Below are 12,243 nucleotides of genomic sequence, written 5' to 3' on the forward strand. Positions count from 1 at the left end.
AGCTGTACTAGTTATCCTCGTTGGTGACAGTAATTGTGGAGCTGCATCAGTTATTCTGGTTAGTGACAATAATTGTGGACCTTCACTAGATATCCTGGTTAGTGACAGTAATTGTGGAGCTGCACTAGTTGTTCTGGTTAGTGGCCCCAGGTTGGGTCTGAGATTCCCATTGGGGAGAGAGGGGGAGGGGATGTACAGGACTCAACCATTCTCATCCACTTTAGTATGGGGGGGGGATGTGGTAAAGACAAGAACCACGATGGAAACACTTAGAGCCAAAAGGACGGAAAAAAATAATTGTCTGAATTGTGACAGTGAAATTAAGCTGGGTTTAAGATGTCAGAGCGGCTGAGTGTCGATGAGGAGATGCTGGTGAAGGTCCGCGGTGTTAAGCCTCCCCCCTCCCCCCGCTCGGGCCCCGGCGGATTCATTTCTCTTTAGTGTTTGCCGATGTTGGAGCCGTTTCTAGGGTCTCCCCTAGAGAACAGGTAGGAGACCGGGGGGAGGAGGAGAAGAGAGGGAGACCGGGGGGTGGAGGAGGAGGAGGAGAGAGACCGGGGCAGAGACACCGCGCGGGCTGCCCGGGGAGGGGGAGCCGGGGCCTCGCTGCCTGGCGGGGACACCGGGCGCCGTTGGGGGGCCCCGGGCTGCGGGGCCGATTTGAGCGGCTCGGCCGCGGGGATCAGCCATGATCCGGGAGAGAGAGAGAGAGGCAGCCCTTTAACCCCCTCGGCCACTGACTCCCAGCGCGGGGCAACCGCCCCCCACAACACTCCCCCCCCCCCCCCCCACAACACCCCCCCCGACAACACTCCCCCCCCCCCCCCACAACACCCCCCCCGACAACACTCCCCCCCCCCCCCCCCCACAACACTCCCCCCCCGACAACACTCCCCCCCCCCCCCGCCGACAACACTTCCCCCCCCCCCCGACAACACTCCCCCCCCCCGACAACACTCCCCCCCCCCCCCCCCCGACAACACTCCCCCCCCCCCCGACAACACTTCCCCCCCCCCCCGACAACACTTCCCCCCCCCCCCCACAACACTTCCCCCCCCCCCCCGACAACACTTCCCCCCCCCCGACAACACTTCCCCCCCCCCCGACAACACTCCCCCCCCCCGACAACACTCCCCCCCCCCCCCCGACAACACTCCCCCCCCCCCCGACAACACTCCCCCCCCCCCCGACAACACTCCCCCCCCCCCCGACAACACTCCCCCCCCCCCCCCGACAACACTCCCCCCCCCCCCGACAACACTCCCCCCCCCCCCCGACAACACTCCCCCCCCCCCGACAACACTCCCCCCCCCCCGACAACACTCCCCCCCCCCCCGACAACACTCCCCCCCCCCCCCGACAACACTCCCCCCCCCCCCCCGACAACACTCCCCCCCCCCGACAACACTCCCCCCCCCGACAACACTCCCCCCCCCCCCGACAACACTCCCCCCCCCCCGACAACACTCCCCCCCCCCCCCCGACAACACTCCCCCCCCCCCCCCGACAACACTCCCCCCCCCCCCGACAACACTCCCCCCCCCGACAACACTCCCCCCCCCCCCGACAACACTCCCCCCCCCCCGACAACACTCCCCCCCCCCCCGACAACACTCCCCCCCCCCCCCGACAACACTCCCCCCCCCCCGACAACACTCCCCCCCCCCCCCGACAACACTCCCCCCCCCCCCGACAACACTCCCCCCCCCCCCGACAACACTCCCCCCCCCCCGACAACACTCCCCCCCCCCCCCCCGACAACACTCCCCCCCCCCCCCCCCCGACAACACTCCCCCCCCCCCCGACAACACTCCCCCCCCCCCCCCCGACAACACTCCCCCCCCCCCCCGACAACACTCCCCCCCCCCCCCGACAACACTCCCCCCCTGCCCCCCCCAGACAACACTCCCCCCCTGCCCCCCCCAGACAACACTCCCCCCCTGCCCCCCCCAGACAACACTCCCCCCCGCCCCCCCCAGACAACACTCCCCCCCTGCCCCCCCCAGACAACACTCCCCCCCTGCCCCCCCAGACAACACTCCCCCCGCCCCCCCAGACAACACTCCCCCCGCCCCCCCAGACAACACTCCCCCCGCCCCCCCCCCCAGACACCACTCCCCCCGCCCCCCGCCCCCCCCCCCAGACACCACTCCCCCCGCCCCCCCCCCCCCCCCCCCCCCCCCCAGACAACACTCCCCCCGCCCCCCCCCCCCCCCAGACAACACTCCCCCCCCGCCTCCCCCGGACAGCTCCCCCCCCGCCCCGGCGACGCTCCCCCCCCGCCCCGGCGACGCTCCCCCCCCGCCCCGGCGACGCTCCCCCCCCGCCCCGGCGACGCTCCCCCCCCGCCCCGGCGACGCTCCCCCCCCGCCCCGGCGACGCTCCCCCCCCGCCCCGGCGACGCTCCCTCCACCGCCCCCGCCCCGACGACGCCTACTCCTTTGGCCCCTGACAAGTTCCCTGCGCCCACTCCGCATTTGCTGGACTGATCTACAGGTGAATTCAGTCCACATCATTAGTTGTTTCTAAATCTCTTTTCTATGACCAATTTCACCCTGTCTACAAGCGCCCTTGAAATGTTCTACAGCTAGTGTGATGTGATTTAGGAATATTTATTTGCTCTTGATGTTTTCTTGCTTATGTTGAGGTGCTGCTAGTTTGATATGCACTCTGTTTCTTCCCTGTGTTAGTGGTTCCCTATGAGGGACTTGTGTTGTTGTCTTATTTAGTGGACTGTGGGCAACCCAGCGGCTGTTGCTGTTGCTCCAGTAAAATAGGTGATGGACAATTGCATGACACTGAAGCACAGTTGAGGCACTAAGCAAATACGTTTATTAAATAGTTAATGTGAAAACAATTAAAATTCAGTGAATGAAATTTTCGTGTCCACAGAATGTTAGCAGAGTGACTGTATTACTAGTGACAAATAATCCAGAGGTTTAGTTAATGTTTCAAAGACATACCATCACAACTTGAAGTTTAAATTCAATTTATTAAATAAACCTGGTTTTAAAAAAAGCTTGTTTGTGATGTTGACTATGAAAGTAATGGACTCTCATAACCTATTTGATTCACCAATTCTCCAATCCTTACCTGTTCTGGTATGTGATTCTAGACCAACAGCAATGTAGTTGACAAGTGCCCTAGAGAGCCACTCAGTTGCATCAAATTGCTAATTAAAAATCAGATAACATTAAAACTAGATGGTCCACTGGAAACAATCTCGGCACTGGTCACAACAAAGCCATACCCACCTAGTTGACCCTGCAATGTCTTCCTCCCTAGCATCTGCAGACATCTACCAAAATTGAGAGAGCTACCATGGGCAAGACCGATCTACAAAGGTGGTGGTACAGTGACCCACAAGTCAGGAGAAAGTGGCTCTGGGAGTCATCAGCATTCCCTCTGGACCCCATGAGGGCTCATGGCACTAGGTCAAAGATTGGCAGGGAAATTTCCTGTTGATTACTACCTACCATCCTCCTATACCTTATCACATACTTTCTTGTGCTAACATATTAATCTGTCCGACACCACTTGGAGTAAGTACTGAAGGTATTCTGGGTGGGGATGTCTGTGTCCATCTCCAAGAATGGTTCTGCAGTGTGATCACTGAATGAGCTGGCCAAGTTCTAAAGTACAGTAAAAAGTCTGACAACACCAGGTTTAAGTCCAACCAATTTATTTGATAGTACACTCACTAGCTTTCGGGTTAGTCCCTTCGTCAGGTGAATGGAGAGTTCTGGCCTCAGACAGAGCATATAAAGCACAGACAGTTTACAGATTACTGATTAGAATGTGAATCTTTACACCTAACGTGCTGTTCAAGTCTTAAAGTGGTCGACAATGTGAGTGGAAGGAGCACTGATCACAGGTTAAAGAGATGTGTATTGTCTCCAGACAGTACAGTAAGTGAGGTTTTGCAAACCCAGGCAAGTCACAGGGGTTACAGATAGTGCGACATGAACCCAAGATCCTTGTTGAGACTGTCCTCGTGTGCGGAACTTGGCTATCAGTCTCTGCTCAGCGACTCTGCGCTGTCGTGTGTCGTGAAGGCCGCCTTGGAGAATACTTACCCGAAGGTCAGAGGCTGAATGCCCGTGACCACTGAAGTGTTCGCCAACAGGCAGGGAACAGTCTTGCCTGGTGATTGTCGAGCGATGTTCGTTCATCCGTTGTTGTAGCTCTGCATGTTCTCCCTAATGTACCATGCTTCGGGACATTCTTTCTTGCAACGTATCAGGTAGCCAACGTTGGCCGAGTTGCAAGACTATTTACCGTGTACCTAGTGGATGGTATTCTCACGTGTGATGATGCCATCCATGTCGATGATCCAGCATGTCTTGCAGAGGTTGCTGTGGCAGGGTTGTGTGGTGTTGTGGTCACTGTTCTCCTGAAGGCTGGGTAGTTTGCTGCGAACAATGGCCTGTTTGAGGTTGTGTGGTTGTCTGAAAGCAAGAAGTGGGGGTGTGGGGATGGCCCTGGCGAGATGTTCGCCTTCAACAATGATATGTTAAGACTCCGGAGAAGATGTCGTAGCTTCTCTGCTCCGGGGAGGTACTGGACGACGAAGGGTACTCTGTCCACTGTGTCCCGTGTTTGTCTTCTGAGGAGATCAGTGCGGTTTTTTGCTATGGCACATCGGAACTGTCGATCTATGAGTCGAGCGCCATATCCTGTTCTTACGAGGGCATCTTTCAGCGTCTGGAGGTGTCTGTCACGATCTTCCTCATCTGAGCAAATCCTGTGTATATGGAGGGCTTGTCCAGAGGGGATGGCTTCTTTAACATGTTTAGGGTGGAAACTGGAGAAGTGGAGCATTGTGAGATTGTCTGTGGGCTTGCGGTACAGTGAGGTACTGAGGTGACCGTCCTTGATGGAGATGCGTGTGTCCAACGCCGGCACATCCACATCACAAGTTCTAAAGGACATATCTGCCAGACTGGGTTTGTTGCAAATGGTGAGAGAACCAACAGGCAAGTCTACTTGACCTCATTTTCATCAGTCTACCAGTCATGGAATCAAATGTCCAGAACAATATTGGTAGGTGTGACCATTGCACAGTCCTTGTCAAGATGAAGTCCTGTCTTCCCTATGAGGATACCCTCTTTTGCATCTTGTGACACTACAACTGTGCTAAATGGGATAGATTCAGAGCAGATCTACCAGTTCAAAGCTGGCTGTCCATGAGGCATGGGCTATATGCAACAGAAGAATTATATTCTGTCACAATCTGTAAACTCAGGGCTGGGAATATATCTCTCCTCTATACTATTGCTATCGAACCAAGGATCAGTCTTGCTCAATGAAGAGAGTTGGGCAATAGATATACATAAAATGACGTGACAAATTCACGAAGATACAACACAGGACCATATGCATGTTAAACAGTGGAAACAGCATTCTACAAGTGATTCTACAACCAGTGGATCAGATCAAAGCTATGCAGTCCTGTCACATTCACAAATCTCACAACACCAGCTTGAAGTCTAAAAAAAGGAAGAGGCTGGCTAGGGTGAACGTTGGTCCCTTAGCGGATGAGAAAGGGGACCTAGTGGTAGGGGATGGGGATATGGCTAAGGTCTTGAATAACTTTTTTGTTTCTGTCTTCACGGAGGAGGACGTGAATAATTTGCCGGGTGTTAGCGATGGAAAGGTGGTAGGACTGGAGGGTCTTAATGACATTACTGTTACTAGAGAGGTGGTGCGCGACAGACTGGAGGGGCTGATTGTGGACAAGTCCCCAGGACCGGATGGAATGCATCCGAGGGTTCTGAAAGAAATGGCGGAGGTGATAGTGGATGCCTTGGTGGTTATTTTCCAGACGTCGCTGGATTCCGGGGAAGTGCCGGAGGATTGGAAAACGGCTAATGTTACGCCGTTGTTTAAGAAGGGTGCCAGGCAAAAGGCGGGGAATTACAGGCCGGTTAGTTTAACGTCTGTGGTAGGTAAAATGTTAGAATCCGTCATTAAGGAGGAAATTGCGAGGCATCTTGAAGGGAATTGCTTGATAGGGCAGACGCAACACGGTTTCATTAAAGGGAAGTCGTGTCTGACAAATTTACTGGAGTTCTATGAGGATGTGTCTAGGGCGGTGGATAGAGGAGAGCCGGTGGATGTGGTCTTTCTGGATTTTCAGAAGGCGTTTGATAAGGTACCTCACAAGAGGTTACTGCAGAAGGTCAGAGGACATGGAGTTGGGGGTAGGGTGTTAGCGTGGATAGAGGATTGGTTGTCAAATAGGAGGCAGAGAGTGGGGGTCAATGGGTGCTATTCGGATTGGCGGTTGGTGACTAGTGGGGTGCCCCAGGGGTCGGTGCTGGGGCCTCAGCTATTTACCATTTATATAGATGATCTGGAGGAGGGAACCGAGTGTAGGGTGTCGAAATTTGCTGATGACACCAAGATTGGGGGAACGGCAAATTGTGCGGAGGGTGTGGAGAGTCTGCAGAAGGATCTAGATAGGCTGGGCGAATGGGCCAGGAAATGGCAAATGGAATTTAATGTTGGCAAGTGTGAGGTGGTCCACTTTGGTAGGAAGAATGGTAGGAAGGACTATTACTTACGTGGCGAAAAACTGCAGCAGGCGACGGTGCAGAGGGACCTCGGGGTCCTTGTGCATGAGTCGCAAAAACCCAGCCTGCAGGTGCAGCAGGTGGTCAGGAAGGCGAATGGGATGCTGGCCTTCATAGCGAGGGGGATTGAATATAAAAGTAGGGAGGTCTTGCTGCAGCTGTATAGGGCATTGGTGAGGCCGCAGCTGGAGTACTGTGTGCAGTTTTGGGCGCCGCACCTGCGCAAGGATATTTTGGCCTTGGAGGGAGTGCAGAGGAGGTTTACTAGGCTGATACCGGAGTTGAGGGGGTTGAGCTATGAGGAGAGGCTGAATAAACTAGGCTTGTACTCGTTAGAGTTTAGAAGAATGAGGGGAGATCTCATTGAGACATATAAGATGATGAATGGGATGGATAGGATAGAGGTGGAAAGACTCTTCCCGCTCAAAAAAGACAGTAGGACTAGGGGGCACAGCCTCAAGATAAAGGGGGGGCGGTTCAGAACGGAGTTGAGGAGGAACTTCTTCACTCAAAGGGTGGTGAATCTCTGGAATTCTCTACCCGTTGAAGTGGTGGAGGCTGCCTCGCTAAATATTTTTAAGAAGCGGGTTGATGGGTTTTTGATAAGAGAGGGGATTAAGGGTTATGGGGAGAGGGCGGGAAAGTGGAACTGAGCCACGACAGATCAGCCATGATCTTATTGAATGGCGGGGCAGGCTCGAAGGGCCAGATGGCCTACTCCTGCTCCTATTTCTTATGTTCTTATGTTCTTATGTTCTTAAGTCCAACAGGTTTATTTGGAACCACAAGCTTTCAGAGCACTGCTCCTTCATCAGGGGAGCCACCTGATGAAAGAGCAGCTCTCTGAAAGCTCGTGATTTCAAATAAATCTGTTGGACTTTAACCTGGTGTTGTGAAACTTCTTACTGTGCCCACCCCAATGCAACATCTCCACATTGTGGGTACTGTATTCCCTCATGAATGATAGCGCACCTTTAATTAGCGAGAGGAGACATCTCCACCAACATTCCCATGCTCAATGATGATGCAACCTAACATGTTACTGCAAGAGACAAAGCTTAAGGATTTACAACAATTTTCAGCCAGGGATGATCCATCTTGACCATCTCTTGCAGGGCCTAGCATTACTGTTTCTAATCTTCAGCCAATTTGATACATTTATGTGATGTCAAGAAATGGCTGAGCACATTGGATACAAAAACGTCCTCAAGCCGTAATACTGCATTGACTGTAGTATTGAAGACTTGTTTTAAAAAATTAGCTATGCTTCTAGCCAAGCTGACACTCCCTACAATGATATGGAGATGCCGGCATTGGACTGCTCCTGAAGGAGCAGTGCTCCGAAAGCTTGTAGCATGTGCTACCAAATAAATCTGTTGAACTTTAACCTGGTATTGTGAGACTTCTTACTGTACTCCCTTCAATGACAACGCTGACATTTGCCAAACAAATTGGAAAATTCCCCAGGTATGGTCTACCTATAAAAAGCATAACAAATCCAGTCCGACCAATTACTGCGCCGTTAGCCTATTCTCAATCATCGGCAAAGCAATTAAAGGTGTACCTAACAGTGCTATCGAGCAGTAATTTATTCACTAATAATCTGCACAATGGTTGATCCATCTTAACCTCCTCCTGAGGTCCCCAGCATCATCGTTACCAATCTTCAGCCAATTAGGTTTACTCCAAGAAACAGCTGAAGGGACTCAATATGGTAAAGCTTAGGGACCTTGATGATATTTCAGCAATACTACGGAAAACTTATGCTCCAGAACTACCCACACCTCCTAGATGAGTTGTTCCAGTACAGCGACAACATTGGCATTGACTCATTAACGTGGAAAATCTCCCTGTCCACAAAAATACATCCTGTTCTCAAAACACAGGACAAATTTAATCCGGCCAATTACTTCCTCAGCAGTCTACTCTCGATCAGCAGGTAAGTGGATGGCCCAGTGGTTAGCACTGCTGCCTCACAGCGCCAGCTTCAATTCCTGGCTTGGGTAACTGCCTGTGCAGAATCTGCACATTCTCCCCATGTCTGCATGGGTTTCTCCGGGTGCTCTGGTTTCCTCCCACGGTCCAAAAGGCGTGCTGGTTAGGTGCATTGACCATGCTAAATTCTCCCTCAGTGTACCCAAACAGGCGTCAGAGTGTGACAACCAGGGGATTTTCCCAGTAACTTCATTGCAGTGTTAATGTAAGCCTACTTGTGACACTGATAAATAAACTAAAACAAAGTGACGGAAGGTGTCGTTGATAGTGCTTTCAAGTGACAGCAATGACCTTCTCACTGTTGCTCAGCTGGGTTCTACAGGGTCATTCCTGATCTTGTTGCAGCCTTGGTCCAAACATGGTCCAGACTTTAAAGGCATCATTGGGTATGGGGAGAGAGCAGAAGTATGGTGCTGAGACAGGGATCAGCCATGATCATGTTAAATGGTGGAGCAGGCTCAAAGGGCAGAATGGCCTACTGCTCCTATTTTTTATGATTCTTTGAACAAAAGAGCTGAACTCCAGAGGTGAGGCAGGAGTAACTGCCCTTGAAGTCAAGGCAGCATTTGGCAACAAGAAATCATGACAAAATTGAAGTGAATAGGGGAAAACATTAGACTGGTTGCGGTCATACCAGCATAAAGAAAGATGTTATGATTGTTGGAAGCCAATTATCTCAGTCCCAGGATATCACTGTAGGAGTTGCTCTAGGTAGTATCTGACATAATCAACTACTTTGTTCAGTTTAATTTTCAAGTCCATAAAGATTAATACAGTCAGTGCCCTCATGCAGCAAGAACTGGACAAAGTCCAGGGATGATAATTGGCAAAAGTGCTTCCCTATTTTTTGTCTTCCTACTTTGTTGAATAGCCTTATTACATTTGCTGACTTTCAATTTGCAAGGACCTTTCCAAAAACTAGGAGTTGTGCTTTCTGTGTTGGATTCTTCACTGGCTGGCTCTAAGTCATCTCTTTTTGGAAAAAAACCCTATCCTGTTCAATTTTTCCTATTGTTGTAATCCCAGTTCTGGTACCATTCTTGTAAATTTTTTTTGTATTTTTTTCCAGTGCTTTGATCTTTTTATAATATGGAAACTAGAACTTAGCACAGTACTCCAATTGCAGCCTGACCTGAGTGCTATACGAGGTTAACATCCAGCAATTTGTTTCAATTGTTTTTGTGAACCAGCAGCGCTGCTAACATTTCTTTCATGTGTATTCCTAGCCATTTTAGTTTTCTATCCAAGTGAGTTCTTATTTCTCACCACTTCATGACCTATAATATGTCCTAAGGTGAAATCAATCCATATGGATTCTGAATTTGTCATTCCATTAGTTACATCTTTTTTTTCTACTATCATTGTGGCATCTTTAACTCATTTAACTACCTCCCTCTTCCTTCTGAAACAATTTAAATTTGGCGATATTGTTTTGATGATCTGTTCTCTCCATAGTCATGTTTGTCATTCCTTCTGTAACTGAATCCTCTCTGCAAATTATTGTCTCCAGTTCATTCATTTTGTTTTGAATACTAGATACAATGCTGCACCACGGTTTAAATTGTTTTTAATAACTGTTTTACTGTTATGCATTTGAAGTTGATCTAATTTCTGGATATTCATATTACCCTTTATCATTCATGTTCACCCTTTACTCTCTTTAATTGCTCCTTTTATTGTTAGGTTTCTGTAATTCCTGGCAGTTCCATCTCTCACTTATTAATTTGAGGTCTTATTTACAGTCATGGTTATCCTTTCTCCTCAGAGTTTGGTTTCTACCTGGTTCAAGTACAACCTTTCTTGATGATATTCCTATGTGAGTGCTGGTGCCAGTTACCTATGAAGTGGAATCCTCTTTTTCCATGCCACTCCCTTAACCATATGCTGACCTTGCTAATCTTTGACCTGTGCCAGTTTGCATGTGGCTCAGTTAACAATCCTGAGTCCATTAGCCATGGAGTCCCACTTTCCAATTGAGCACATAACTCCTAGCTCTCTCCCTAGCAAGGTTTCTTTCCTAAACTTTCCTATGTTGTTCATTAAGACTCAGGGAGCAGCAACTGGATCCTTCTCATTTCTTTGCAGACAGTTTGAGACTGTATATTAGTACACAGGGAAAAGTATCATTCCTAGGAGAGAGTGCAGAATGTAGTGTAACAGTCATAGCTAGGGTGTAGAGAAAGATCAATCTAATACGAGGTAGATCCATTCAGAAGTCTGACGGCAGCAGGGAAGAGGCTGTTCTTGAGTCGGTTGGTACGTGTCCTCAGACCTTTGTATCTTTTTCCCAATGGAAGAAGCTGGAAGAGAGTTTGTCTGGGGTGTGTGGAGTCCTTGAGTTTCAGAGGCAGACGGGAAGTGCTGGTTGCTTTCCTGAGGCAGGAGGGAAGTGTAGACAGAATCAACGGATGGCAGGCTGGTTTGAGTGATGGACTGGGCTTCATCCATGACCCTTTGTAATTTTTTGTGGTCTTGGACCAAGCAGGAGCCATACCAAGCTGTGAAACAACTGGAAAGAATGCTTTGTATGGTGTATCAGTAGAAGTTGGTGAAAGTTGTAGTAGACATGCCAAATTTCCTTAGCCTCCTGAGAAAGTAGAGGTGTTGGTGGGCTTTCTTAACTGTAACATTGGCATGGAGAGAATGGGACAGTTTGGTGATTTGGACACCTAGAGACGTGCAGCTCTGGACCATTTCCATTTGTCTCTTGATGATGACAGGGGCGTGCATTCCACATTGCCTCCTAAAGTCAATGACTATCCTTTAATTTTGTTGGCATTGAAGAAGAGATTATTGTTGTTGCACCAATTCATCAGATTCTCTATTTCTTTCCTATACTCTGTCTTGTCATTGTTTGAGATCTGACCCATTGTGATGGGGTCATCAGCAAACTTAAAAATCGAGTTGGAGGGGAATTTGGCCACGCAGTGCATATGGAGTGTAGTAAGGGGCTGAGGATACAGCCTTGTGGCGCACCGCTGTTGAGTATGATTTTGGAGGAGATGTTGCTGCCCTTCCTTACTCATTGTGATCTGTGGGTTAGGGAGTCTCAGATCCAGTGGCAGAGGGAGGTGCTGAGCCCCAGTTTGGAGATGTCCCTCATCCTGGCACCAGGCAGCCATCACACTCTTTCGAGCTCTTAATCCTGACCGCAAAGAATGCTCAGTCCCCATTATTATATAGTTTTCTTTAACTATAGCCATTCTACTCTGCTCCTTTTACCCAGGACAACCTATTGCACTGTACCTTGATTGGCATTCTGGCTGTTCTTCCCAGTCTTCACGATCCACTGCCTTCAATGTTCATAGAACATAGAACATTACAGCGCAGTACAGGCCCTTCAGCCCTAGATGTTGCGCCGACCAGTGGAACCAATCTAATGACCCTCTAACTTAAACTATTCCAGTATTATCCATATGCCCTTAAAGTTGGCAAGTCCATTACTGCTGCAGGCAGGGCATTCCATGCCCTTACTACCCTCTGAGTCATGCCTGCCATTACTGATGTACAGTAGCAGCAGTGACTGCAATCTACAAGATACACTGCAGCAACTTACTGAAGCTCCTTTCACAGCATCTTCCAAACCCATGACCCCTAACACCTAAAGAACAATGGCAGCAAACATATGGAAACACCACCTACAAGTTCCCCTCCAAGCCAAAAACTTTGAACT

At 50.2% G+C, this 12,243-nt stretch overlaps 1 protein-coding gene across 4 annotated transcripts in view; it reads left to right on the forward strand.

The window, feature by feature from the left end:
• Positions 1 to 382: 382 nt before the first annotated feature.
• stau2 (staufen double-stranded RNA binding protein 2) overlaps positions 383 to 12,243 on the forward strand; it is a 346,610-nt gene continuing 334,749 nt past the window's right edge. For 3 of the 4 annotated variants that reach the window (XM_080194075.1, XM_080194077.1, XM_080194079.1), the window contains exon 1: positions 384 to 488. The gene's annotated coding sequence lies outside the window, so the exon portion shown is untranslated. Of the gene's footprint in view, positions 489 to 12,243 lie in introns of all 4 variants that reach the window. The other variant, XM_080194078.1, reaches the window with a different exon arrangement.

The sequence above is a fragment of the Carcharhinus amblyrhynchos genome, chromosome 8 (genome assembly GCF_965287045.1).
Source record: "Carcharhinus amblyrhynchos chromosome 8, sCarAmb.v2.hapA, whole genome shotgun sequence".
Taxonomy (NCBI): Eukaryota; Metazoa; Chordata; class Chondrichthyes; order Carcharhiniformes; family Carcharhinidae; genus Carcharhinus; species Carcharhinus amblyrhynchos.